Raw genomic sequence first — 27,007 nt, forward strand, 5'->3', positions numbered from 1 at the left:
GTCACTCCACAGTGTCTTCTTGTATTTGGAGCAATCTTTATTGTATCGTTTGTGCGTAGACCTGCATTGGCCTTTCTTGTTATTTACACTACATCCGTGAATTGGTGGGTGGGGCTAAACAGGCAGTGATGTAGAAGCAGGTGTTGATCTTCTACTGCGGAGGCACTGTTACATCATGAAGTGTCACATTCCACAACCTGTCATTTTGGCAGACTTTATATATAGGAAGACTCCTATTATTTATGAATGGGAGAAAGTGTAATGCCCAGTATGGCAAATAAGCCCTGCCTTCTAAATGAAGGAACCAGTCGTTGATTAGTAAAGTCATTGTGCCACTGTGGCTGCCATTGGAAGCTTCGTTTCCTGTAGAAACAGCCAGCGTTCGCACACTCGTGCTCATGACTGTGCATATGAACTGGCTGGTCTGGCATCAAAAACAGCGCTACTGGAGCATAAGGAACAAGCTTAGGCTATGTTCACACTTGCCGTCTTTTTTGACAAGAAAAAGTTGACAAGGGTGCTTTTTTAGTAAAAAAAAAAAATCTGGCAGCATTGCAGCCGAGGGTGTCTTTTGTTGCTATAACAACACCTGCAAGAGTATGAATGTCGAGAAAAGAGGAAGCTCGCTCTTGTGCTGGTGTTTTATTTTTTATTTTTTGGCATTTTTGCCCTTTATTTGATAGGGCAGTATTTAGACAGAAAGCGAAGTGGGAGAGAGAGAGAGAGAGAGAGGGGGGACGGGATCGGGAAGGGTATGCAAGCCGGGACTCGAAAAAGGGTCGCCCGAAGCGCAACGGTATTCACGTCGATGCGCTGCCCACAAGGCTATCAGAGCCGCTTGTTGGTTTTTTAAGTTAACGGGGAGGAGAATGTCAGTTCACAACAATAAAATAAAAGTCTAACTATCAGCACCTTCTCCATTTTTTCTTGTTGTTCTTGTTGTTATGGAAATGTCAGTTCTGGCTACTCACTTGTCATTGATCGCTGTCAAAACGGCACTTGACGTAGGGCGTTTCTTTCAGAAAACTTTTTTCAGCTTGAAAAGACACTATGAGCTGCAGAAAAAACGCCGGCAGTGGCGTTTAAAAAAGTGCTTACACTGTAAAAAATAAAAAATACAATTTGTTGAGTCAGCTTAAAATAATTTGTTACTCTGCTGCCTTAAAATTTTAAGTTCAGTCAATTAAAATAAGTTTAGTCAACTTGAAATGTTAAGTTGTACTAAGTCACAACTTAGATTTTTGTGTTTGCTAAACTTAACAGATGGGTAAGTAACCCAGCTGCTTTAAAATTTTAAGTTGATTCAACTCAAATATCTAAGTTGTCACTTAGTATAATTTAACATTTCAAGTTGAATAAACTTTTTTTGAGTTGACTGAACTTAAAATTTTAAGGCAGCCAGGTTACAAATTATTTTAAGTTGACTCAACAAATTGTTTTTTACAGTGTAGGACGCTGGCAGTTTAAAAAAAGACGCCAAGTGTGAACATAGCCTTAATGAGGCATTTGTTGTCAGATTTCATCGGTGATTTCAAATATGAAATTTAATCGTAAGCTTGGTGAACAGTTTTGGAGAATTTGATGTTTCTCCATTCAAAGAGATAGGAGCTGCACTTACATGCCTGAGAGCTGTTTCAAATATGGCAGCCGAGTGAAATGACTTGTCTTGATGGGGTCATCGAATGCAAAGTTCACTTTTACATGTTGTTTGAATATAAATGATGTTTGATAACAAAGTTCGGGAGGAGCACGATCAGATAATCAACTAATTTGGCACAGGTGCAACTCGACTAGCTAATCATTCAAACTAGCACAAGTCATATATATGCACACAGCCGACTTACCTCCGTCATTCGACTGTTTTTCGGCATCCCCCCTCCACCCCAACTCTAATCTCTCCTCATCATATACTTGGGATGGGGGGAGTTCTCTGGGTTCGGGCCATATTCCGGGCTCGGAGCCCTCCCCCAGGACAGCACGCCAAAATATGCTTACTGTTTACTCAACCGGATTAGATGTAAGGGTGAACTCGTGAAATGTGTGTTGGCAGTGTGTGTACACAAACACCTTATAATGATAAAAATCCACCCAGTGGTTTTTATTTAATCTGTAAAAGTTTTTTCCCCTTTTTCAAATAAAGTCATTCTCAGCTTCTTGTCTGTGTGACATCATACCGACAGAGGCCGCTCCCACAATTGATTGATTGACACAATCTTGTTACCTTAGACCTGCCTTGAATGAGCTGTAAGAGTCCGATCACCATTGTTTCAATGCCAGAGGAGGGACGTAGACAAGACTGACTCCTAAGTGATTTAGGCGTTCTGTTGTTGGATGTAATAATGAACATAGCAGTGGATGACTTTTGTTTGTGAAGGGAATGTGCCTCCCGATCTACATAAGTGGGTCTATTTGTGATTCAGCTTCACTTACAGCAGTAGTAAGTATAAGGAATTTTTTTAGTGAATCTTTCCAATCACCTTTCCTAATAATGTGCTAGTTATCAAGTTTCTTGACTAATCGCGGCTAAAGTAAACATGCTCGTCACTCCACAAAGAGAAGAAAGGGGCGGGGCGAGCAGAGCTCTTTTGCATTTAAACCAGCCTTGACCAGAATGGGATGATTTTTGTTGAGCTTATTTTGACAAGGTAAAAATGGTGTTGTTTTACACTACCATTGAGAAATTTTAACCAAAGCATGTTATAGACTTTCCATTAAGACCCTAAAGAATCATATCAACTTGTGGAAAATGGGCATTCAATGACCCCTTTAAAAGGACTTTGACTGGCTTCAATATGAGCAGTTTATAGACTAACGAGAACGTTTTGACTTCTCAGTTCATGACCCCTTATATGTATTGAATTTTTAAAAGTTTTTGTTTATTATGTTTTGTATATTATAAGTGTTTTTATTATATTAGTTCGGAGTGGAATGAAAAAGAGTATGGCAATAATTTTTTGTTTGTTTGTTTTTTGGTTTTTGGATTAAGGTGCTGGAGCACCATTGCAACCCAGTTTAACCCTTGATTTATTTATGTTTTTAATCATAATTAATTTTTAGTTAAAGAAAAAAGGCTAAAATGGAAAGAAATTCTCAGTATTATAATAAAATTTGTGAGAAACTAATAATAGCTTGTATTATTGTTGATGTTCTTAATTTCTAAGAAATAATAGTAAAAGTAAAATTATTTTCAGGATATTAATAATTTTGAAAAAAAAAAAATATATTATTAATTGTAAGAAAATGCAAGACTTGTATTTATGTATTTATTTTAATTGAAGGTGCCAATTTGCCAATAATTCTTTTAATATATTCTGTTTTCTAGTAATAATGCTCTTTCAAAAATTAATTTCACCAGTTTTAAAGGGATAAATCAGCCAAACATGAAATTCAGTCATTAATTACCCATCCTTATGTCGTTCCAAACCGGTAAGACCTTCGTTCATCTTCAGAACACAAATTAAGATATTTTTTAATGAAATCCAAGAGCTTTCTGTCCCTGCATAGACAGAAACACAACTGACACGTTCAAGGCCCAGAAAAGTATTAAGGACATCATTAAAATAGTCCATGTGACATCAGTGGTTATTTTAGTTTTCTTTGCACTTAAAAAGTATTCTTGTAACTTCATAACATAACGGTTGAATTATCGATGTCACATGGACTATTTTAATGATGTCCTTACTACCTTCTGGGCCTTGAACGTGGAACGTGTCTATGCAGGGTCAGAAAGCATCATCAAAAATATCTTAACTTGTGTTTTGAAGATGAACAAAGGCCAAATTTTGGGTGAACTATCCCTTTATTTCTTTTAAGTGTTGTATAATGTTAATTTAGCTTAACCACACAAGAGCTTGTTTAGTAAGAACCAAGGCAGGTTGAATGTAACCTACTGTGTTCTCACTCTCCAGCACTAGATGGCACTGTGTAACAGATGGGGTTACCCCTCAGGCCCCGGCCTCTGCATACTGTAATGAAGCAGCAGTATAACACAATGACCTCCAGTGCCCTGTCTGCTCTGTTGATCGAGCGACTCAAGTGTTCATTCTGATTTGCCGGTGGAATTCTAATTTTGAGTTTGCAGGAAGTGCATTGACTTGTAGAAACAAACCTTTGGATTGTGCATAAACACAACCCCACCTTCACCGCAATGCATTCTCCAGCTGCAGCTGAAAAGAGAGTAATGAATAAACATTAAGCAAATAGTGTACAAATATAGGCTGTACACAACCTAATTTCCATGTGTTGATACATTTCACGGATGGGTTATTTGAGGGATCGTTGCTTGGAGGTGGAATCCTGGTGTGAATTTCACCTTAGTGATTATTAAACTTCCCTATTCCTGCCTATGTAAAACACAATCTATGCACACAGACCTATCTCTGGCTATTAATGTGTGAATGGTCTGGAAACAGTACCAACGTGGAGGAAATTGGATTTTCCATTGTTTTCACCTGGTAGTACACTAAAAAATGGTGTTAGATTTCATTTACTACAATTTTCACAAAATTGGTAATAAATGTAACAAGTAATTACAAAGAAATGGAAAGTAACAAACTGGATTAAAAATTAAATTTTGAAGTAGAATTTATTTATTTTTTTCCCCAGTGTATTTATTTTGGGGGGGATTAAAAGAATGAACTTCATGAATAATAATAATAATAATAATAATAATATATTATACACTGAAAAAAATTGATTTGGATTTCATTTTTTACCATTGTCACAAAATTGGTAATAAATTTAGCAAATAATTACAAAGAAATTCAAAGTAACAAATTGGATTAAAAATTTTGAAGTAGAAAAACCAGTTTTATCTTGTTATTTTTCTTCTTATAGTATTTTCTTGAAAAACATATAAAAAGTATTTTTTCCCAGTGTATAGTCAAATGACGAGTCACTCTTATTTCTGTTTTTTTTTTTTTTTGTTTTTTTTGGATTAAAATAAAAAGAAATTCATGAAAATGAAAACAGTAATAGTACATTATTATTATTTTGAAAATAACTTTATCTTGGAAAAAAAATACTTTTACTTATCTTGAAATGTAATTTTGCTTTTTCAAGATAAAAATATTTTTTCAAGACAAGGATAATAATTTCAAGATAAAAAAAATTATTTTTATCTTGAAAAATATTTTACTTGAAAGTAATTTTACTTGGATTTTTAAACTTTTTCACTTGTTAGTACACTGAAAAAAATGGTGTAAACATTTTTACAATTTTCACAAATTTGGTGAAGACAAACTCGATTTAAAAAATCATTTTGAAGTAGAAAGACTTATTTCTTTTAAGATTTTCTTGTAAAACAATGTTTGTTAAATTTACAACATTGAAAAATATTTTTCCCAGTTTGTGAGGCCAGTGACATGTGTCACTCTATTTTTTTCTTTCTTTTGTTTTTTTTTTCTTATTTTTTATTTTTTTTTTTTTTATTAAAAAAAAGAACTTAATGAAAATAATAAAAATAATAAAATATTATTACTAGCATTATTTTGAAAATAATTGTACTTTTATTATTATTATTATTATTTGTAGAAACAATATTTTAAAGCTACTGCATATTAAAGTTTTAAACTTTTCAGTGTTTTATTTTTATTTTTCACCCTTTTTTTTGGACACTGTTATTTGTCACTGACCCACAGATCGATTATTCCTGTAGTTCTGACATTTGTACATGCGTGTGCTTTATTTGTGGAAGAACACTGTTTGTGACCTTCCTGTATATGTCAACAGCCATGCACAGTGTAAAAAACTCCTACAAGCGTAGATTTATAGGTTCGTAAGCAAAATGAGTTTCATCCTGCCCGTATCTCTAACACTTATATCTGTCACCAACTCGAACCAGCTACCATGACCGAATCAATAGTTGTTTCAGTGGCTTACACGCCAAAAGCTTTTGCAATCCTTGTCGGATCTATTAGAATTCTTACACGTAATGCAGAATGTTTTCCGTCCAATACAGATCAATGACTTGTAGAAATACAGCACCACAGAGGACAGATACAATGACCGAAAATGACACGCAACACCGAACCCATTTCATTTTGAAAAACACTCCCAACAGTAATCATTAGCAACACCTACGTGCTGTCAGAATTATGACATAGCAGCTATTTTTTCCCTCCACAAATGATGATCGCTACCAACAATGGCACCTCCTGAGGGGGGAGATCACGTTAAAAGAGCATCGTATTGCAAGACTGAACCGAGGAAAGGATAAGCTCTGTCAAACCCATCTTCAACCAATTTCACATTTCACGTCTTTGATCCCCCCGTCAGATGTTTAGGCAATTGAATTTGTGATTAATTGCGCGAGGGTGGCGCTGGGCTAGTAGTGGCGTGTTTTCCCAGTCGAGCGGCTCCTCAGAAGCCCCCTGGGTGAAGACGTTTCCTGTCAAACCGCTCATTAAACAAGGAGAATCTACAGCGCCTCTGCTCCCCTCGGAACGAGAGACAGCTGTTTGCTTAAGAAAAATAAAGCAAAGCTTCGGACACGAGCGCCAATAACGTTCGAAGAAAGAGGGCCTGCGTTCCGTCGCCCGTTGCCATGGTTATGAGGCTTTTCTTGGCAGCCGGCACCGGTAACTTGCTGGTAGCGCTTTGCGGCGTTCAACCCAACCCAACCCCTCTCCTTCTCCCTCATCCAACAGAAACGTGCAATCCAAATGTCGACCCCGCTGGGCCAGACAGACTGAAATACCTTCTGCCAGTCCACTTAAACAAACTGTACTCGCTGAAAAGCCCTGATTGGATCTCCTGCTGCCATCAATCATCCAATCAGGTGTAGTGCAATCCCCTCCCCACTGAGCCGGGGTTTTGTCCCTTTCGTCCCCACCGTGCTCCGGGCTCACGGCGACCAGGTAAACAGCTATCCCGCGGATGGCGGAGCGGATTTTTCCGAGTCTGTCTCTGTCGGACGGGCTGGCTCATTTTGTTTCTCGCTGCGGCGTTCCGATTCCGTCTAGGCGGGGGTTGGGACTTACCTCGGCTTCAGAAGTGGCTTACAAACCCGGTGATTAGTCCAGACGTCTTCCAGGTCACGAGTGATGGGGAGTAAGAGGATAGAAGTGGAGGATGGCAAGCTTTCCTTGCTAAACCTTTGCTCTATTATCTCAGCACGGCCTGTAATGAGAGCATCCATGCAGAGTTCATTAGCCCTGTGCTTCTACTAATCCACTAGTGCTGAGTAGGATTATAGCAGCTTTTGTCACCAGGAGTTGGAAACCAGCTAACTTATTTAACAAGTACAGCTTGTCCTCTCAAATTATCACTGTTGTCTTAAATTACGACTTAAATTACAGCCATTGAAGTTATTGAATGATCTCTTTTTTTTTGGTGAATCCCATTACAAATGCTACATGATATACCAGATTTGTGATCACCATAAAACATGCAAAAAAAAAATTTTAATAAAAAAATAAATTAAATAAATAAATATATTTTTTAACTAATAATTATCCAAAAACTGGCTCAAAATATACTGCTGTTCAGATGTTTGGGATTAGTAAGATTTTTAATGTTTTTTAAAGATGTTTTTATGTTCATCAAGGCTGCATTTATTTTATCAAAAATACAGAAATAAACTGTAATATTGTGAAATAATATTAAAATTTAAAATAATGTTTTTCTTTTGTAATACATGTTAAAATGTAATTTATTCCTGTGATGCAAAGCTGAATTTTCAGCATCATTACTGCAGTCTGCAGTGTCACATCATTCTAATATGTTGATTTATTATCAATGTTGGAAATGGTTGTGCTGATTAATATGTTTATTATATATATTACTGTGACATGTTTTCAGGATTCTTTGAGGAATAAAGAGTTCAAATGATCAGCATTTATTCAAAATAGGAATGTTTTCAATATGCACTACTGTTCAGAATTTTGGGGTCTGTAAATTTTCTTTTTACTAATATTTTAAATTTATTCATATTTTTACTCAGCAAGGATGTGTTAAATTGATTTTTTAAAAAAAAAAAGATAGTAAAGACTTATGTTGTTGATGTTTTTTATTCAGCAAAGAATCCTGAAAAATAATTTCCAAAATAAATAAATTTAAAAAAAAAAAAAAAAAAAAAAAAAAAAGTCATATTAAGGAGCACAACTGTTTCTAACATTGATTATAAATCAGCATATTATATTGATTTCTGAATAATCATGTGACACTGAAGACTGGGGTAATGATGCTGAAAATTCAGCTTTACATCACAGAAATAAATTTCAAAGTATATTAAAATAAAAAACAATTTTAAATTGCAATAATATTTCACAATATTACTGTTTTTTTTCTGTATTTTGATCAGATAAATTCAGTTTTGGTGAGCACAAGAGACTTCTTTAAAAAACAATAAAAATCTTACTGTGTTCAAAGACTTTTTGAATGGAAGAGTATACATCGCCCATGTATTGTTTTCCATTTAAAAAAAAAAAGTAAATATTAATAAAATATAAAAATGTGGCCTGGAAATATATTAATATATAATATACCAATAATATTAATAAAACCAATTAAATAGAGCTGTGTTTAGTCAATCTGTCAAGTCTGTCAGGTCTGAATAAAACTTATCACAACTGTTAAAATTAGTAATTTAAAAATTATTTTTTAACCTGTAATGCTTTTTTAAATTGTTGAAAATTAACAGACAGATAGCGAATATTTGCCTTAAAATATACATTGCCCAGAATGTATGGTTTTCCATTTTAAAAAATGTAAGTATGAATAAAATCTAACAATGTGGCCTGATAATAATATATTAAACCAATAAAATACCCAATTAAATAAAACTATGTTTAGTCAATCTGTCAAGTCTGAGCAAAAAGTATCATGACTGTATAAAAAAAGCTCAAACTATACATAAAAACATAAATATAAATAAAATATAAGAATGTGGCCTGGTAATAATGTATTAAACTAATAAAATTAATAAAACCAATTAAATAGAACTGTGTTTCATCTTCATGTGTCAAGTCTGTGACATAATTGTAAAAATTAGTCATTTAAAAAATAGTCATTTAGTCATTTAATACATTTTTGAAAAGTCAAAGACAAATAGGAAATAATTATCAAATATTTGGCTAAAAATAAACATTGCCCAAAATGTATTAATTTCCATTTAAAATACATATAAAAAATACAATATATTTATATAATAAGGTATTATGAATGCCACTGTGTATAAGTATTTTACACAATATATTAAACCAATAAAATAGCATATTAAAATGTACTCTGTTCAGTCAATCTGTCAAGCTTTGTATTATTTATTACATTTATTTATGAATTAAGTTTATTTGATGGCTCTTTTACTGTATTGCTGAATTTAGACTACTCTTACTATTTTATCATATCTTTCTGTGGCAGAAATAGTAAGAGTAGTATGATATATTGGTTTGTAGTAGTACTATGAGTTGTACAATATGGTTTTGAATTAAGCATTCACTGAATGGCAGTGCATGCTTATAGCTGAAGAGCTTGCAGTTATTGAATTGAGCTATATTTTAACATTTGCTGTATGTACAGTACATAACAAAGAGCTTCAAGGTAATATGTCCCAATACTGGCATACTAGCTTGCGACATACAAAGCATACTGGCTTTAAGTATATACTTTAACATATTTACTTTATGTGTTTATGTGCTTTTAGTGTTGTTTGTGCTTTTAGAAATACATTCAGGCTCATTCAGGTCTTATTTACTTGCTATTCAAGTATTACCCATTATGAGCCTTCTATATAAAAAAGATAGAGGATATTGATCATTTGTAGTGTCCACTCATTCATCAGTACTGTGTCTTCACGGACACATCTGTTGAAATCTTATTCAGCGTGACCCAACTGCTCATTTAACACTGGTACTTGTGGCAGACATTCTTTGATTTTCTTCAGCCGTACGTCCCATCTTCCTCAAGGTAAAGTGCTTGTTTTTCACAAAACCTCAACCGCTGTCGTTCCAGAGGTTTTTGTGTCCGAGCAGGCCTAATTCATTCTGTTTGTCCCTGGTCTTCATCATGAACCTGGACACACAGGCGCTGTTTTCCATTATCGGCAGGCCGCCAGGCCGGATAAGAGGACAGAATGAAAAGGAACTTAACAAGACGAGAAGGACTCTTCTCCATCATCACCAATCAGCCACTCTGGAGGAGGATGGGTATTACAGTCTTTTGATGGAAGACGACCCATCCTCTATGCCATTGATTTACGTCTATGGATTGTGATATTTCATTATGGGGCATTTGCAATTTCCTGCGGGCTGAAACCATTACTGCGGCCCCGCATCTCAGCGTGTTGACCATGAGCCCTAATGAGAAAAGAGCATGTGAGAGGTGGAGAGGAGCACGGGAGGGAAAAAAAGGGGGTGGAAGGGTGTAGAGAGTGGCCTCGTCGAGCCATTAGACTGTCAAATTTAAATAAGGCAAACTAGGATGTCACAAAAAAACACAAGCAAGGTGTGAAAAACAGCACCTCTCATCTCTGATTAGATGTAAGGGGATAAAAGCTTGAAAGTAATTTAATCAGCTCTTTGTTCTTCCGAGCAGACGTGGCGTATTCTTCGTCTCTCCCTCCCGTCTCGGCCTCGCTTTCTATTTTCTTCCTAATGTTCCTAAACCCATTATGGGAAGGCCATTCTTTGCAAAAGAAAGGTAAAATGTGCTGTGTTGTGCACTCTCTTTGGTGCCGGCCTTCATGCATTAGCGTACCGCTGTTCCATGTCACCGCATTAGTCGGCTGTCAGCGAGTAAAAACCGAATTGTCCTTTAAAAGCAGCTAGCGGTGGTGTGATGTAGCATGTAGGCTTAATTAAAGGGAGTTTTGTGCCCAGATCCAGCGAAGTTTCATCTTTAATGGACCGTGGCATGGATCTAAACCAAATCGTGCTCCTATAGGCTGGGTGCACCAGCTAAAACGCCATTAATTATTTTGTAAAATGGCGCCCTTTCAAAGACAAACATGCTCTGCTTTAAACTAAGACTGTGCGCTGCCCGCCGTTTTAATAAATCATTGTGAAACACGTCGGGGTCCACAAAGCAAAAGAATCAAGAGCATTTCTCTCATCCTTGGTCTCAGACCATTGATTTTAACAGATCATTACGGAAACCGGAGCCCTTTGTAAGTGATTTTCCAGGATTTTTTTTAGCGTGGGAAATAAAGAATGCTGGCATCTGAGTGTAATGCGTTTAAAGTTAAGTAAAAATATTTGTGTATCAATATATCAGACTTGAAAGGAGTGTAATTGAATTGACTAATCAATGCTGCTTTTTTCTCCAGTGTATAATTCAGTATCTCATTCTGCTCCCGTCTAATAATAAATGGAACAAAATGTGCACAAAAACACCGTTATGAGGAAAAAATAGTTTGCATAATACAACACAATGAGTCAGTGACTTTCATAACCAGCACATTTTAAAGGGGTCCTATTATGTTCTTTTACAAAGTCCTGATTTTGTTTTGGGAGTGTAACGCTCTCACGCTTGGTGGTTTGAAAAACACATTATTTTTCACATAATTTACATTATTACAATACCTTTCTCCCCAATCTGGCACAAATGGCTCGATTAGTTCCGGGTTTGATGAAGGCCCGCCTTCCGAAAAACAAAATGTGTTGTGATTGGTTAGCTGTCCCAGTGTGTTCTGATTGGCGGACAGTTTAGATGGTGTTTCAGTACTGCCACGCCCCCTAGCCAAGTTCCATGTACAACTGTTAGCACAAGCTAGATTAAAGTGATTCTTACGTTTTAAATATGGATATTTTTCTTACAAAAATACATATATTCACTACAGGAGGCCTTTATTAACCCCCAGAGTCGTGTGAGGCACTTTTTATTATGGATGGATCCACTTTATTGGACTTGTTTTGGACTGATGAATAGAAACACCCGTCTATGCCGTTCTAAAGCTTGGGAGTGCCAGGATAATTTTTAATATAACTCCTATTGCATTTGTCTGTAAGAAGGAAATCATATACACCAAGGATGCATGGAAAGTGAGTAAATAATACGCTACAGTAGTGTTGGTTCCTACCGTCAGCCTGTGAGATCAACAATATATGACATTATCGTGCTAATTTATTTAATTATTTACTTACTTAGTTTCATTTCCCGAAACCAGCTCCGCGTTGTGACATCATAACATCCGGAAAACAAAAGCTGTAGTCTAAAGGAGCCATTCGTTGTAATTCTTAGAAAGGGATTTTTTAAAAACAAAATATCTCCTTTTGGAGTGGACTTTGAGATTTGTAACTTTTGTCGATTTTTTTGTATGCCCAAACATACACACCACACACTTACTAAAATTCAAAAAGTGAAAAAGCATAAGAGGACCCCTTTAAACCGTTGCTTAAAAGTACATTATATTTCTAAAAGTGAACTCTCTATTTAGTTTGCAATGCTGTTTTGCAAAATGTCTAAATAATACACTTTTTAAAGTGGCTTTAGCCTGTAGAGTTCTGAGTGTGCAGTGATTGTTCTCGAGAGAGTAATTATGCCGTAAAAGCCCGCAGTGTGTAGCTAGCTTCACCTGCAGAGCTTTCTCCCGAAACGCCTACCCTCATACTGGAACCCACAGCCTTGATTTTAACTCTCACCTATTCCCCAACACCCAGACATGCTGCTGTGCGCTGCTGCTGGATTTCAACCGCAGGCCTGTTCAAATAAAATGACTCACACTGTGCCAGAAATGATTTGAACAGCTCGAATGAGACATCATGGGGTCTCTTCCCGATCTTCAGTCCATTTGTATTGTTTCCTGTGTTAATGAGGGCAGCTTGTCATCTGGAAATAGCATCGGGTTGAATTGAGGCCTGCCTGCTCATGAGAAAAGAAAATACTGGCTATAGTTAAAGGTGTAATGCAATTGTTTCTTTCAGTAGTGGCACGAACGTAATAGAATGTATGTTCAAAATCTATTCTAAATGTGTAGTTTACTGTTAAGCAGAGAGGTAATTTTGTTTCTTCAGCTATCACGTTTATCTCACGGTAGCTTGGTACTTTTGCTTGTAATAAGGTCTTTATTATATGTATTATTTTGGTATCATGGAAATTTCATAATTCTTGTTAGCAGTGTTAACAAAACAAAATTCTAATGCTAGCCTAAATTAAAAAACATAAAACAGCATCACTGAAGACAAGTAAAGAGTCAGCAAATAAATAAGATTAAAAACAAAAATTACAAGCACAGGACAAAAAATAAATAAAAAAATACAGTAGAACAAATAAATACGAAATCCTCATACTCGTACCACACTTTGAGAACCACAGGTGTAAAGTAATCTAATGTATAAAAACACTGCATATTCTTCACTGTGTAAATTAAATGTATATTTATTTTCAAAGTTGTTTGAGGATACTAGTAAAGACAGGCTTTTTGATGCATACAAGTGTGAGTATTTAACTGTTCAAGGCCTAAAAAGGCAAAATATCTCTGTTCAATACTCCTGCGTTCTTTATAGTCTCTCAGGCAATTTAAAAAAAATTTAAAACGAGTGCAAACAATACGTTTTTGTGACCACGTAGCACAGCAACATCACATGAGCCTAACTGCAATAGAGATGATAGTCCGAAATTTAATGACCACCTCTAGTTTTACACTAGATTAAGACTTTCAGGCCTAAACTATGGAAATTTCTCATAAAAAACACACTGAACAATATCTTACTTTTACTATAACAGGAAAATATCAAGTAGCACATTGAATTAAATGTGCAATTTTGAAGTAGAAAACTGAAATAGTATTTTCTTTTTAAACATATAATTTTTTTCATCTCCTGCAAAAACGGTAAAAAGTATTATTCAATCATATGTATAGGTTGCCGAATGGGATATTGAAATTAGCCGTAGCAAGGAAAAGAAGTTGGCCGTTTTATTAATGTTAAAAATGTGCATTACTGTTAACCACAGAGTGCCATCGAATGCCGTCGAAAGTTTACATACACCTTGCAGAATCTGCAAAATGTTTTTTGTTTTTATTAAAATAAGACAGATTATACAAAATGTGTTCTTTTTTTATTTTGTACTTTATTTAGTAGCATTTTTTTACATTCAACTATTATTTTCTCTTGTGGACAATATGTAAACATCTTTTAAGTGAAGTGTCTTATTCAGGTTAGAACTAAATAAAAAATAACATGCATTTTGTATGATCCCTCTTATTATGGTAAAATAATTAACATTTTGCAGATTCTGCAGGGTGTATGTAAACTTTTGACCTCAACTGTAATTTTCGAAAAAATGACAGAAATAACAGAATTCTCCTATGTATTTATATAAATTGTTAAGACAGATAAGCCGTTGAAAATAGTGTTAATACAAGTCAATCAGAATACAGTACACCCAAGTGCTCCCAGTTATGACTAGTGCAAATACTAAATTACTTTTGTCAGTGCATACGCTTCCCTGGACTTTAGATAATTAAATACTTTTTAATTATGTGTACAGAGTGTTTTACTGTGTTATAATATTGGCCAAGGGTGCTGTGATTAATGTGGTTTTCAAGCATATCTGCATATCATTATTTCATAACTACTGCATATATATTGCTAAACAACATTCACAACCGTTGAGGATTATATCCATTTATAGTTAATTCTATTGTATCTCAACTTTTTTTTTTTTTTTTTTTTTTTTTGTACAGCACATTAACATAAATATTAAATTGGGACAAAGCTGAACTATATATACAGCTCTGTTCCTGAAAGGTAAGTTAAAATAGCTCATTAATATATGGAGTAATTGTAGGAACAACTACATTTTATATGGTTTGTAAATGAAACATTTCATACTAAATGTTCACACCATTCTTTTACTTAGCAGCTCCTTTTAAAAGTGTGTGTGATTCATTACCACATGGCTCCTCTGGAGGAGGCAAACTCTGACAATTCCACAAGTCGCATTCTCGCCACCTTATGCTCGCTGCGTTTTCCCAGCCCTCCCCCAGAATTCACCAACAAACAGGATTTTCACAGGAACCTAAGCATGAATGTTTAATTAGCGGCAGCTGTTGTGCAACGTGCGCATCGCTAACTGGCACATAGCAGCTTCACTTATGGGTCTGGTATTCACTTTATGATCACTATTACATGCATGCATGTCTAATTTGTCAGGCTCAGAGGAACATATCTGACATTTATATATGTCTCGATACCCTAAACAGTTTTAATAAAACATTTTGGTGGTGTGTATGGTGGAGAATGTGCTACTGGAACTAACCTTTTAAATAAAAAAATACAGTATAACACTGAAGGACCTCCAAGTTGATACCTCACATCTTTGATAATCTTCTTAGCAGCAGTTGTCATTTTTTGACTAATCACTTGCAGGAAATGACATCACAATGCTGACTTGCTGAAGGCACCACATGAATGCATGTAACTGAACCTCTTTCTTTAGCTTCCAGACTGAAGTGTGCATATCCGGCCCACGTTGGTTCACACAGAAGGGTTTTTGAGGGGACCATGTGACATTCAGGAGAGCTCAGGCTCCATAATTGAGACTCCCTGAGCCCCTTTCCTGGACCATGGCCGTGATATTGCTCCTCTCCTCACACAAATCCTACAACTTATAACGGATTATCCGTTGACAGCCAAATTGCCTGAGGGGATTTTGTTTTCCTTATATGACAAGCCAATCTGTTTGGTTGCCAGAACTATCCATAACCCCCCACCACCATCACCAACTCCCTCTTTCCTGCTTCCTTTTATAATCTGAGAGGCAAAAAGGAATCTGTTTCATTTGGTACATCCAGGTCTTGTCTCTCTGAAGAGGTCATATTTTTATGGACACGGCTGGAGCTCTCATCTTAGGATGTGATGTTACCTTTTCTTATTGTAGCCAATTATCTATTCCCACTCCTGGGCCTCTCTCAGGACCGTGCTGTGATCGCACCACGCCAGGTTCAAGATGGTGTCATCTCGAAACCATGGAAACCACAGTCGGCTCCGTGAAACCACTGGATAGTCGAGCCAGATCGAAAGATTTTCTATTGAGGAGATAGACTTGCTAGTAGAGCGGGAGATATCGGGCATGTGTTAGAAAGATGTCACATTAAAATTCATCCGCGTTGGCCGAACGATGCACGAACTGAATTTGGCATACTGAATAGGGTTTGAGGAGCTAAGCTAAATAACAGCTTCACTTTAGATGATATTAAAGCTGCTTTGAAAGTGTAACTCTTTCGCCCTCCAAAACTCCCTCTCGCTGAACAGATTAGCAATGTGCTTTATTTTTAACATTTCATTTTGCTTTCTTTTTTTCAAAAAATATGCGGATGACATGAGGACGAGGAGAAGATCCAACTGGAGAGAAGAAGGATCTTGAGAATTGTTGTTTTAGAAGAAGGAATCAATAAATGAGAGGTTTGGGGTCAGTTTGGGGTTGTGGTATCTCCTTTAAAGAAATAAATAGTCAAGGAAAACAGTCGGCATCTTGTGTTCGCTTGCTTATTTTTTATTAGGAAACTTGAGGAAATGTACCAAGTGTTTGCGCAGTATGACCAAAAATCTATAGCACAGTATTTTTTTTAGATTCTGCCAGTTTCACAGTACATCACAACATGCTTTCTTTTCATGACTGGACCTTTTTTTACTGTAAGACGTACTTAGAAAATATGTTACCCTTGGACCACAAAACCTTAAGTAGCACGGGTATATTTGTAGCAATAGCCAACAATACATTGTATGGGTCAAAAAAATTTTTTTTTACGCCAAAAATCATTAGGATATTAAGTAAAGATCATGTTCCATTAAGATATTTTGTAAATTTCCTACCGTAAATATATCAAAACTTAATTTTTGATTAGTAGTATGCATTGCTAAGAATTTGGAAAGCTTTAAAGGTGATTTTCTCAGTAGTTTGATTTTTTTGCATCCTCAGATTCCAGATATTCAAATAGTTGTATCTTGGCCACATATTGCCATATCCTAATAAACCATACATCAATGGAAAGCTTATTTATTCAGCTTTCAGATGATATATAAATCTCAGTTTCAAGAAAATTGACCCTTATGACCCTGGTTTTGTGGTCCAAAAAAAAAAAATTAAAAATTAAAGCTGTATTTTATTTGGGCTTTAATATTCACAGACACTAGTCCATATCACAGTTTGCTTCATTATACAACACTACTTTTGATTTATTCATTCAAAAATGGCCAAATTTTGTGACATTGCACCTTATATAATAAGTTCCATTATTATAACAGATAGCACATGTACATCTGCAAGATGTCTGTTAAAGATCACTTGATTTACATACATTCTAAATCATTTTAAACATAAACATCTTAAAGACATCTAATAGATGTCTATTTGACATCTGATAGGAAACGTCCTATAGACGTATTACAGATGAGCAAACACTCTAAAAAAATATGTAGATGTAAATGCAGATGTCAAATAGATGTCTTTGTGATGTACGTGTACTATCAGTGATATTATATTGTATTTGCTTTGTTAAAGAGAGTTATTTCTGTAGGTTGTTAAAAGGATAGTTCACCCAAAAATGAAAATTCTGCTATTAATTACTCACCCTCAAACCGTAAGACCTTTGTTGATTTTCAGAACACAAATTAAAATATTTTTGATGAAATCTGAGAGCTTTCTGACTCTGCATAGACAACAACTTAGTAGCTTAGTAGCTTCATAACATTAAGTTGGAACCACTGATGTCACATGGACTATTTTAATGATGTCTTTACTACCTTTCTGGGGATTGAACATGGTAGTTGTATTGCTGTCTATGCAGGGTCAGAAAGCTCTCGCCCAGATACCACATGTATATCTGCAAGATGTCTGTTAAAAATCACTTGATCTGGAAAGCATCTGCTGTGTAAAAAAATGTCTTGCAGATGTAAATGCAGATGTCAAATAGATGTCTCCGAGATGTAGGTGTGCTATCAGGGTTGTTGATCCTTGAAAAATATTCCAGTCAACCATTTAGATTTGAGGGACAGGTTTACAGTAAATGTCAAGGGTTAAGGGCTATCATTTTTCCTATTATGACTATGTTTTTGGACAGGAATGTCTTACTTGGCAAAATCATGGTTCACAGACAGATTGTCTATACTTGTGAGATTCTGTGCTTATTAGTAAATAGCTTCCTGTGAAGCCAGTGGACAGAAAGGTAGTGCACTAGGATTTGGAACAGAGTCATAGTAATGTTTATGAAATTATCTATTGTGTATTGCATAAAGTGTACTTGACATTCATTTAAAGCTACAGAGTGAAGACATTGGCTTTTCCACAGCCCTAGAGTCCACTTTATGCCTACAGTGTTATGAAAACGTTTGATTTTCAGTTTCTACAGTAAAAGGTCACAGCAGGCCTGAATGCCAAGTCAAAGTGATTTTCTCCAACTGTGAAGTCTTATGACCCTTTTGACCAGGTCAGCTGCAAAATTGAATTGAACTGCAGCACCACATTCACTGCCTGCACGGGTACAGCCCTCTTTGCCATGGCGGCATGTTTCATGCTCTTCCAGCAGTTTATATAAATGTGTCAAAAAAAACAGAAGTCTCTGATGAAAATGTTCCTTTTTTAGAGTTTGAGTGATTTTCTTCCTTCGCACGTTCTGTTTTTTATATTGATACTCAAAGGAGGGTACAGTGACTTTATAATCTGGATTCTTAGGCGCAGCGATGAGAACAAGGGTGGGAATTTAAGGCTTAGGAAATGCAGATTGATAACAGGCAGACTCTACTAAAGCTCGGTGGAATAGGTAAACACTGTATTCAATGCGCAAGGGGATTATGAACTTCAGCTCTGGATTTGAAATATATTTCATATATGCTGTAATGTTTATTCATGCGGCTTGGAAAGATATCAAACTTGATCTTTTGGAAATCATCCCAGGAGGGCCTGGAGAAGTCAAATAGACAGAAGAGATTTTGTTGATTGTATGTTACCAAAGAAAGTCAAGTGAAAAATCTTGATCTCAAATTTATTCAAGAGCCCTTAGCATTTAGTCCAGCAGGTGTTTTAAGTGTGCATGTGTAAAAATACCATGAATGATTGAGTCAGTGAATGAATAGAGGTGGAGCAACTGCAATCACTTATTAGCTATCACTTAGTAGCTTTTTAAAGGTTTCAGTGAGGATTATACAATGATCTGCTTCTCTTTCAACCCGTTGGGTTCATTCACACATCTCATTATTGTAACATTTCTGATGGAGGTGTCATTACTTTCATGTTGGAGATGTCATGAATCCTCCGAAAGAAATAAATCCTCTCAGATCCATGTGTGGGTGACTAATTAAGATCAGGGGAAAACGGAGGGAAATAAAATAAAAAAAGCTCCATCGCATGTTTAATTAAGCGAAAACAAACTGCACGGCTCTCTCTCCTCTCACACAGCACCTGAACATCACAACAGCAATCATATGAGATCCGTGTGCATCTCATGCATGCAAAAACAGATTTTTTTTAGTTACTTTATGTATCTAGAAGTCAAAAATATCGTGTGTATATGTGTTATGTGCTCCTGTGTTGGTTCATTTGGGTCTGGCAGCTGGCTGTGTTTTGTTTGGCATAATAGAGATTCAGTAACCTTAAGAGGGCGCTGTTTACCATAGAGATGAGCTCTATGCAAGACCAACAGTCAAAATATTGTCTTTAAACCTTAGAACTGTCTCATATGGTGAATGACAGAATATATTTTGTTATTTAAAGACACATTAAAATGCAGTTCGTACAGACAGCCATTTGAATTTAGTTCATTTATGAAATATTAATTTACCTTTTTTAAAAATATATATATATATATATTTGAAATTTTTTGAAACCTGAAAAAAGGATAAATATGTTATTATATTTTATATTATTTTTTTTTGCATAACTTGAAAATAATTATTAATATATACATTTAAATTTCACTTGGATTACACCGTTTGAATTCTCTTAGAGCCATTAAAGTAGATTTCTTTTGAATAAATGTTTATCTCTGCTCAGTCTGTATATTGTTTTGCTTGACTTTCAGTGAGTTGCTTGTTGAATTTTGAGCGTGTTGCCATTCTCGAACTGTTGACCTGTGCATGACACGATGCAAAATAATAATAAAACATAAACGTAATACGGCAACTATGTGAAAACCACCACTGAGGAGATATTGTTACATCCACTGTAACCATAGCAACCCTGCACTCATATCAATGTGTAAACAGATACAGTGGAGGTGTTTTTTATTGAGTTGAACTGCGGTTGATAGTTATCAGACCCACCAAGTCATCAAACCGATATATATTGGCCCTGACCAGATTGGTTGATTACATGAGCGTCAGAGCAGGTCCAGACATGTTGAGTCCACAGGTCACCAGCACACGGGTCAGTATTCACAGAGGAAGATGTTGAAATCTTTCAGAACCGTGCAGGTCAAATATATATACACTGTGTGCAGAATTATTAGGCATGTTGATATTCTGGTCATATTTTTTTTCCAAACACATTTTACCAATTCCAAACCACATCAGTCTTAATAACTACTGTTAATTTTGTGTTTAATCATTTATATGTGATATATAATTGTCCGTGAAGGCTGGAAGTGAAAAACTCCTTATATTCAGGTGTGCAGAATTATTAGGCATGTTTTCGTTTACAGCTAAAATGAGCCAAAAAAGAGATTTAACCCAGACTGAAAAGTCCAAATTATTAAATGCCCATGAGAAGAATGCAATACTAATGCATTACAAGAATTTGCAAAGTTAAGGCTTGACCATTGGACAGTGAAATGCTTGTTGAGTCTGCATGGTCAGAAAAAACAGGTGGAGAAGAAAAGATGCATGTTAACTGCAAAAGAATTAGGAATTAAGGTGAAGAATTAGGTGTGACACCATCAGGAACCGTTTCCAGTTCTCCAGCGCCACCATTTTCCAGAACTGCAACCTACCTGGAGTCTTCAGAAGTACAATGTGTCAGGTTCTCAGAGACTTTGCTTGGTAAAAAATCCTAAAAAATGCCCCTGACTTAATAAGAATAACAAGCTGACGTCTTGTGAAATACATGAAGACAGTTTTTTTATATGCTTTAGAGACAGATAAGTTGAGAGTGACTCTTGAAGGACAAGCATCACATCCTCTTGTACCTCTGATTCAAGAATTTATCTTCTAAAATCTGGCAGTAAGTTTTGGGAGTTCATTTTAGTCCATCTCTGCAAGTCAGACTTTTCAGGATAAGAGACTAAACATGAACTCCCAAAACTTACTGCCAGATTTTGGAAGATAAATTCTTGAATCAGAGGCACAAGAGGATGTGATGCTTGTCCTTCAAGAGTCACTCTCAACTTATCTGTCTCTAAAGCATATAAAAAAACTGTCTTCATGTATTTCACAACACGTCAGCTTGTTATTCTTATTAAGTAAGGGGCATTTTTTAGGATTTTTTACCAAGCAAAGTCTCTGAGAACCTGACACATTGCACTTCTGAAGACTCCAGGTAGGTTGCAGTTCTGGAAAATGGTGACGCTGGAGACTAAACGGTTCCTGATGGTGTCACACCTAATTCTTCACCTTAATTCCTAATTCTTTTGCAGTTAACATGCATCTTTTCTTCTCCACCTGTTTTTTCTGACCATGCAGACTCAACAAGCATTTCTCTGTCCAATGGTCAAGCCTTAACTTTGCAAATTCTTGTAATGCATTAGTATTGCATTCTTCTCATGGGCATTTAATAATTTGGACTTTTCAGTCTGGGTTAAATCTCTTTTTTGGCTCATTTTAGCTGTAAACGAAAACATGCCTAATAATCCTGCACACCTGAATATAAGGAGTTTTTCACTTCCAGCCTTCACGGACAGTTATATATCACATATAAATGATTAAATACAAAATTAACAGTAGTTACTAAGACTGATGTGGTTTGGAATTGGTAAAATGTGTTTGGAAAAAAAATATGACCAGAATATCAACATGCCTAATAATTCTGCACACAGTGTATATATACATACTGACGATTGTTTTTACACGTTACTTTGCAATCTAATCCTTGTTTAATACTGACTAAACCACATTTAATTCAAATGTCCATTTAATCTTTAATATTTGCCCATTTCTTTGTGACAGAAATGCTCCAATCACTGTCATTTCTTGAACATCAAAACGTGTAAACTTAGAGGTAGGGTTTGGACTTTTGTAAGTTGTGATTAGCAGTTACTATATTTAAAAAGATAATTATGTATTGTCCTGTATTGGTTTAAGTTTATAAATGATTTACATTACAAATCTGATGAAATGATGTTGCCTTTAAAGATGAATGATATAATAAAACCAAACTCCAAGTTACAAAAATATGCAGAGATAGAGTTTGAGACGCTCCACATATGTACATGGTAACAGTTTGTGTGGAGTTGCATTTACTTTAAAGGAGAAGTCCACTTCCAAAACAAAGATTCACATATAATGTATTCACCCCCTTGTCATCCAAGATGTTCATGTCTTTCTTTCTTCAGTCGTAAGGAAATTATGTTTTTTGAGGAAATCATTTCAGCATTTTTCTTCATATAATGGACTGATATGGTGCCCAAAAGGCAGTTTAAATGTGGCTTCAAACGATCCCAAATGAGGCTGTAAATGATCCCAGCCGAGAAAGAAGGGTCTTATCTAGCGTAACGATCGGTTATTTTCATAAAAATAATACAATTTATATACTAATGTCAAACACTCATCTTGTCTTGCTCTGCCTAAACTCTGTGTATTCTGGCTCAAGACAGTTAGGGTATGTCGAAAAACTCCCGTCTTATCTTCTCCCTCAACTTCAAAATCATCCTATATCACGGTTTATCTATTTTGTTAAGGGTGTTGGGTGTTTCTTTGCATGTTCACTTTGCAAAGACTGTGTCGGTACTTCTGCAGTGATGTAGGATGATTTTGAAATGATTTTTGAAGTTGAGGGAGAAAATACGATTCGAGCTTTTCGACATACCCTAACTGTCTTGAACCAGAATACACAAAAGTTCAGGGAGAGCAAGACAAGATGAGCGTTTGAGAATAAAAAGTATTTAAATTATTTTTTTTTAATGAAAACAACCGTTCGTTTTGCTAGATAAGACCCTTCTTCCTCGGCTGGGATCGTTTACAACCGCATTTGGGATTGTTTAAAGCCGCATTTAAACTACATTTTGGAAGTTCAAAATCAAGGCACCATATCAGTCCATTATATGGAGGAAAATGCTGAAATGTTTTCCTCAAAAAACATAATTTCTTTACGACTGAAAAAAGAAAGACACAAACATCTTAGATGACAAGGGGGTGAGTACATTATATGTGAATCTTTGTTTTGAAAGTGGACTTCTCCGTTAACGGAGCTGCACACACACTCTTCCAATTTGATTATATATGTGAATAATCAAATGTATAACATATCATACTAACATTGAGGCTGTATAGCATATCAAAACGATCAGAACAGGCCTTTACTCTGAATATTTTTCATATCAAGTCTCATTCCTCATTTAATAACTTTTTGCAAATAGCAAAACACATTTCCATCCTTCATGAGAAATGCTTTTCCTTTCCATAGACTAGGGTCAAGTGGAATGTCAGGATGGTCTGGGATTTCAATTAATAAATTTGCATAACTTAATCGAGTCTGTTTGGTCTATGGAGTACTGTTATGTCTGGGACAGTCATTTTAAGATGGATCAAGATGATGGTGACCTCCTCAAGAGGGTTGAGGGGGGGAGAAATATAGAGAGATTGGACGGGGAAGGCATGAAAGATCTGTGTGATTCAATGATTCTCATTTTTTCTCTTCCAGATGTGCCTCTCTATAAACACAAAAGTGAATTGCCTCATACATGAGAATGTCTAATGTGTTTCTGGAGTGCGAGAGGGGTGACCTCAGAAGTTAGTGTTTCATTTCGGGCCCACAGATTAACTCTTTATATATTTTTTTGCACTAGATCAATTGAACCAAAGATCCATTCACACCTGGCCTTCTCAGCCCAGTGGACACAAGAGGAACCTTCAGGAAAATAATAGGTCAGCATTTCTCATTCACCAGATTATAAAGCTCTCCAAGCTACCTTTATTCTGTTATTCTTTCATATCCTTATGGGTATTGCAGCCTGCTTTGAAAAATTCATAATAATAAAAACATTTACTGTGTGTCTTTTTTTATTATTGGTTTACGTATTTATGTCTGGTTGCTTCGGGGGACTGGGGGTATTGTGAGTGCAGTGGTCAATATATCACTGAAATTTCCAATCTTATGAATTAAAAATGGCAGACAGTTTTTAAATGACATATGTCTGTGCGTGCGTGTGTGTTTGACCATGATAAATAAAGGCAAGATTTTCAAGTCTGCATATATTTATAAAAGTTTTTAAAATGTAATTTCTGATTCAAAGCTGAATTTTCATCAGTTCTATCATGAACACTCAGAAGATTTTAGCATGGTAATGGATATAACAGTGTTAATGTATTCGTTCTTGGCAGAATAGATCCGCAAATAATAGATTAATGAGACCAAAGATAGAGACAACTATTGAGCCATGACACTCGTTGTGAGAAATACTGCAAGCGAAGTGAGACATTGAAACGGTTGGAGTTCTGTTATCACTCGGCCAATCAGATTTGAGGACCAGAAAGACAGTAAATTAACTTGTATTAGTCATTATTCCAACTTTGATGGCAGTTTTGTATACACAATAAAAAGGACGCCAGTCTGAGGATAGATTTAGCACCAAAAATGGGAACTGTTCCTTTGAGAGGAATGACCAAGTGAGTTTGCAGTTGCAGGATTGAACAGAAATACAGGAAATTTAGGAGCACTGTAAAAAAAATGTTAGGAGCACCTTCTAATTAATAATCAGAAAATCTCATCAAAAATTAGCCTTCACATTAGGAGGTGATATTTGACTCCTTAAAGTGATTTATAGAGGAATTTTGTTTTTACCTTTGTAATAGCATTTTCTTTTTTAACTTTGTTAAAAGTATGTCATCTTTTATGTCAGATTTTTTAAAAATTATATTTTTAAGCTCAGAGGTGGCATGAGTGCAATCAAATTCATACATTCATGTTGAGATTAATGTTTTAAAAATAATGTTTTGAATACAGAAATATTAAATGATTTAAATAACTGAAAAGATACTTCAAAAGTGAAGCTAAAACTGCAAGTAGGTGGCGGCAAGTCACTGATTTAATTACTGAATCATTCATTCATATGATTCGTTCGAACAGCTGATTCCCTCAGGAATAAAGCAAGTGACTGTCTTTATGAATGGGAAATGAAATCACTGATTCGCTAGATTCCTTTAAAAACTCGGCTCAGTTGTGACTATTTTTGACGTAGAAATAGAGCAAAATTAGGCAATAGTGTTAAGTCATGTAATATTACCTTGTTTATTTAACTGTTGTATTGAATCAATATCTCATTTACAAACTCCTTAAAAAATCATCTAAAGCTGTCACTCATTGTAGTGCATCGCAATTTCACAAAGTTCCATTATAATCAACAAAGCTCTCTACACTGCACAATCAATGTCTTACTTACACTCTCTCTACATTTTGTTTATGAAAGGATTCTTGAGATATGTCTGTGATAGATTACTCAACATGGCAAAAACACGTAGAAAAACCTTTGAAGCTCCCCTCAACGCAAACACAAATATGCTGATCAGATCACTCGCACATTGTGCTACTAAATATTTTTTCCTATCCACAAGTTTCCGGGGGGGGTGCTACTGTAAAAAAGAATGTGGGTACAACTTCCGGTGAGGCGGCGGACGTAGTATACTAATGGTATTTTGTGTGCTAATTAGCGAAGAGGCTAAGTGTTTTTTAGACCATTGTTTACATTGTAAAGATGCACACCTTTATGACAGATGTCATTACGTTCTTATGGGCAACATATGCTTTTCGAATTTGTGTTCCCACATCAACAGCAAGTTTGGATCGCTAAATCTTGAATGAAATGACATTTGAACCAAGACTTCAGAGCTTTAAAGGGCATGTCAGATGAAACCTCGATTCGAGGCTTGTTAACGTAGAAATCCCTTTTGTAGAAGCCTCACTTTCTGTCCAGTCATGTGCACGATTTACTTTGCATGTCCTAATGTTCGACCAACAGATCTTACTCTGCGAGTACATTTTCATTGGGACCTATTTAATAATTACATTTTCAAATACCCAGTCATACAAGTAATATGAGGAACACAAATTATTTCAGGAAAATTAAATATATGCCATATGCAATTATGTGTACGCTATTCTTCTGTTACATCATATTGATATTCGTACTGGCATTTAATGGCACTGTTCAATGGGTAAATTCATTTATCAGAGTCAGAAATTTAACAAACACACACACACACGGTTAGGCTTTTATTTGTGCATATAACATGGATCGATCTATGGAAATTGTGGTGAATGATTCTTCCGACGGAGCTTCACAGGCTTTTGGCTGCCTTATTTTTGACTAACCACTAGATTTGTTTTCGACACTCTCAAAGCTTTAAATCTTTTCCCGAAACAGTTAGAGGAACGTCTCGGTGCTTCACGAGGTTTCATTTGCACGTCACTCCTGTCAACTGTTGAATGAATGAGTGGCACGTCCCGCTTGTTTACTTTGAACCGGAAGACGCTCCCACTTTTGACACAAGGCCTCATGGGATGTAGGAAACTTGTGGATAGTCGCACACAGTGGTTTTCGGTCACACTGTAGAGCCCTGGAATACAGCACTGCTCTATCTGAAATGAGATTCTGGTTTTACATGCACCAAAACTCATATAAAGATGAACACATATTTTTTTTATTGCATCAAACAGTTGTGATCATAGCTACCCCGCTCTTGACATAGTGGCAGCCTGCTTAATATGATTCACTGCCATGGTTCCACACCACTAAATCAAGAAGAAGATGATTTAACAATTTTCTTTTCCTATTATGATACACCTAATTAATTTCATAAAGGCCCCCTTTGCCGATAGACTTAATTACTGCCTATTTTCCACACCTTCAGCGATAGGCGGAAATGCACACAAAAAATTCGGTCTTATGTGACAAGGTGCTAATTTGGTCTATTAGGCACAGGTG

The sequence above is a fragment of the Labeo rohita genome, chromosome 9 (assembly GCF_022985175.1).
Source record: "Labeo rohita strain BAU-BD-2019 chromosome 9, IGBB_LRoh.1.0, whole genome shotgun sequence".
Lineage (NCBI taxonomy): Eukaryota > Metazoa > Chordata > Actinopteri > Cypriniformes > Cyprinidae > Labeo > Labeo rohita.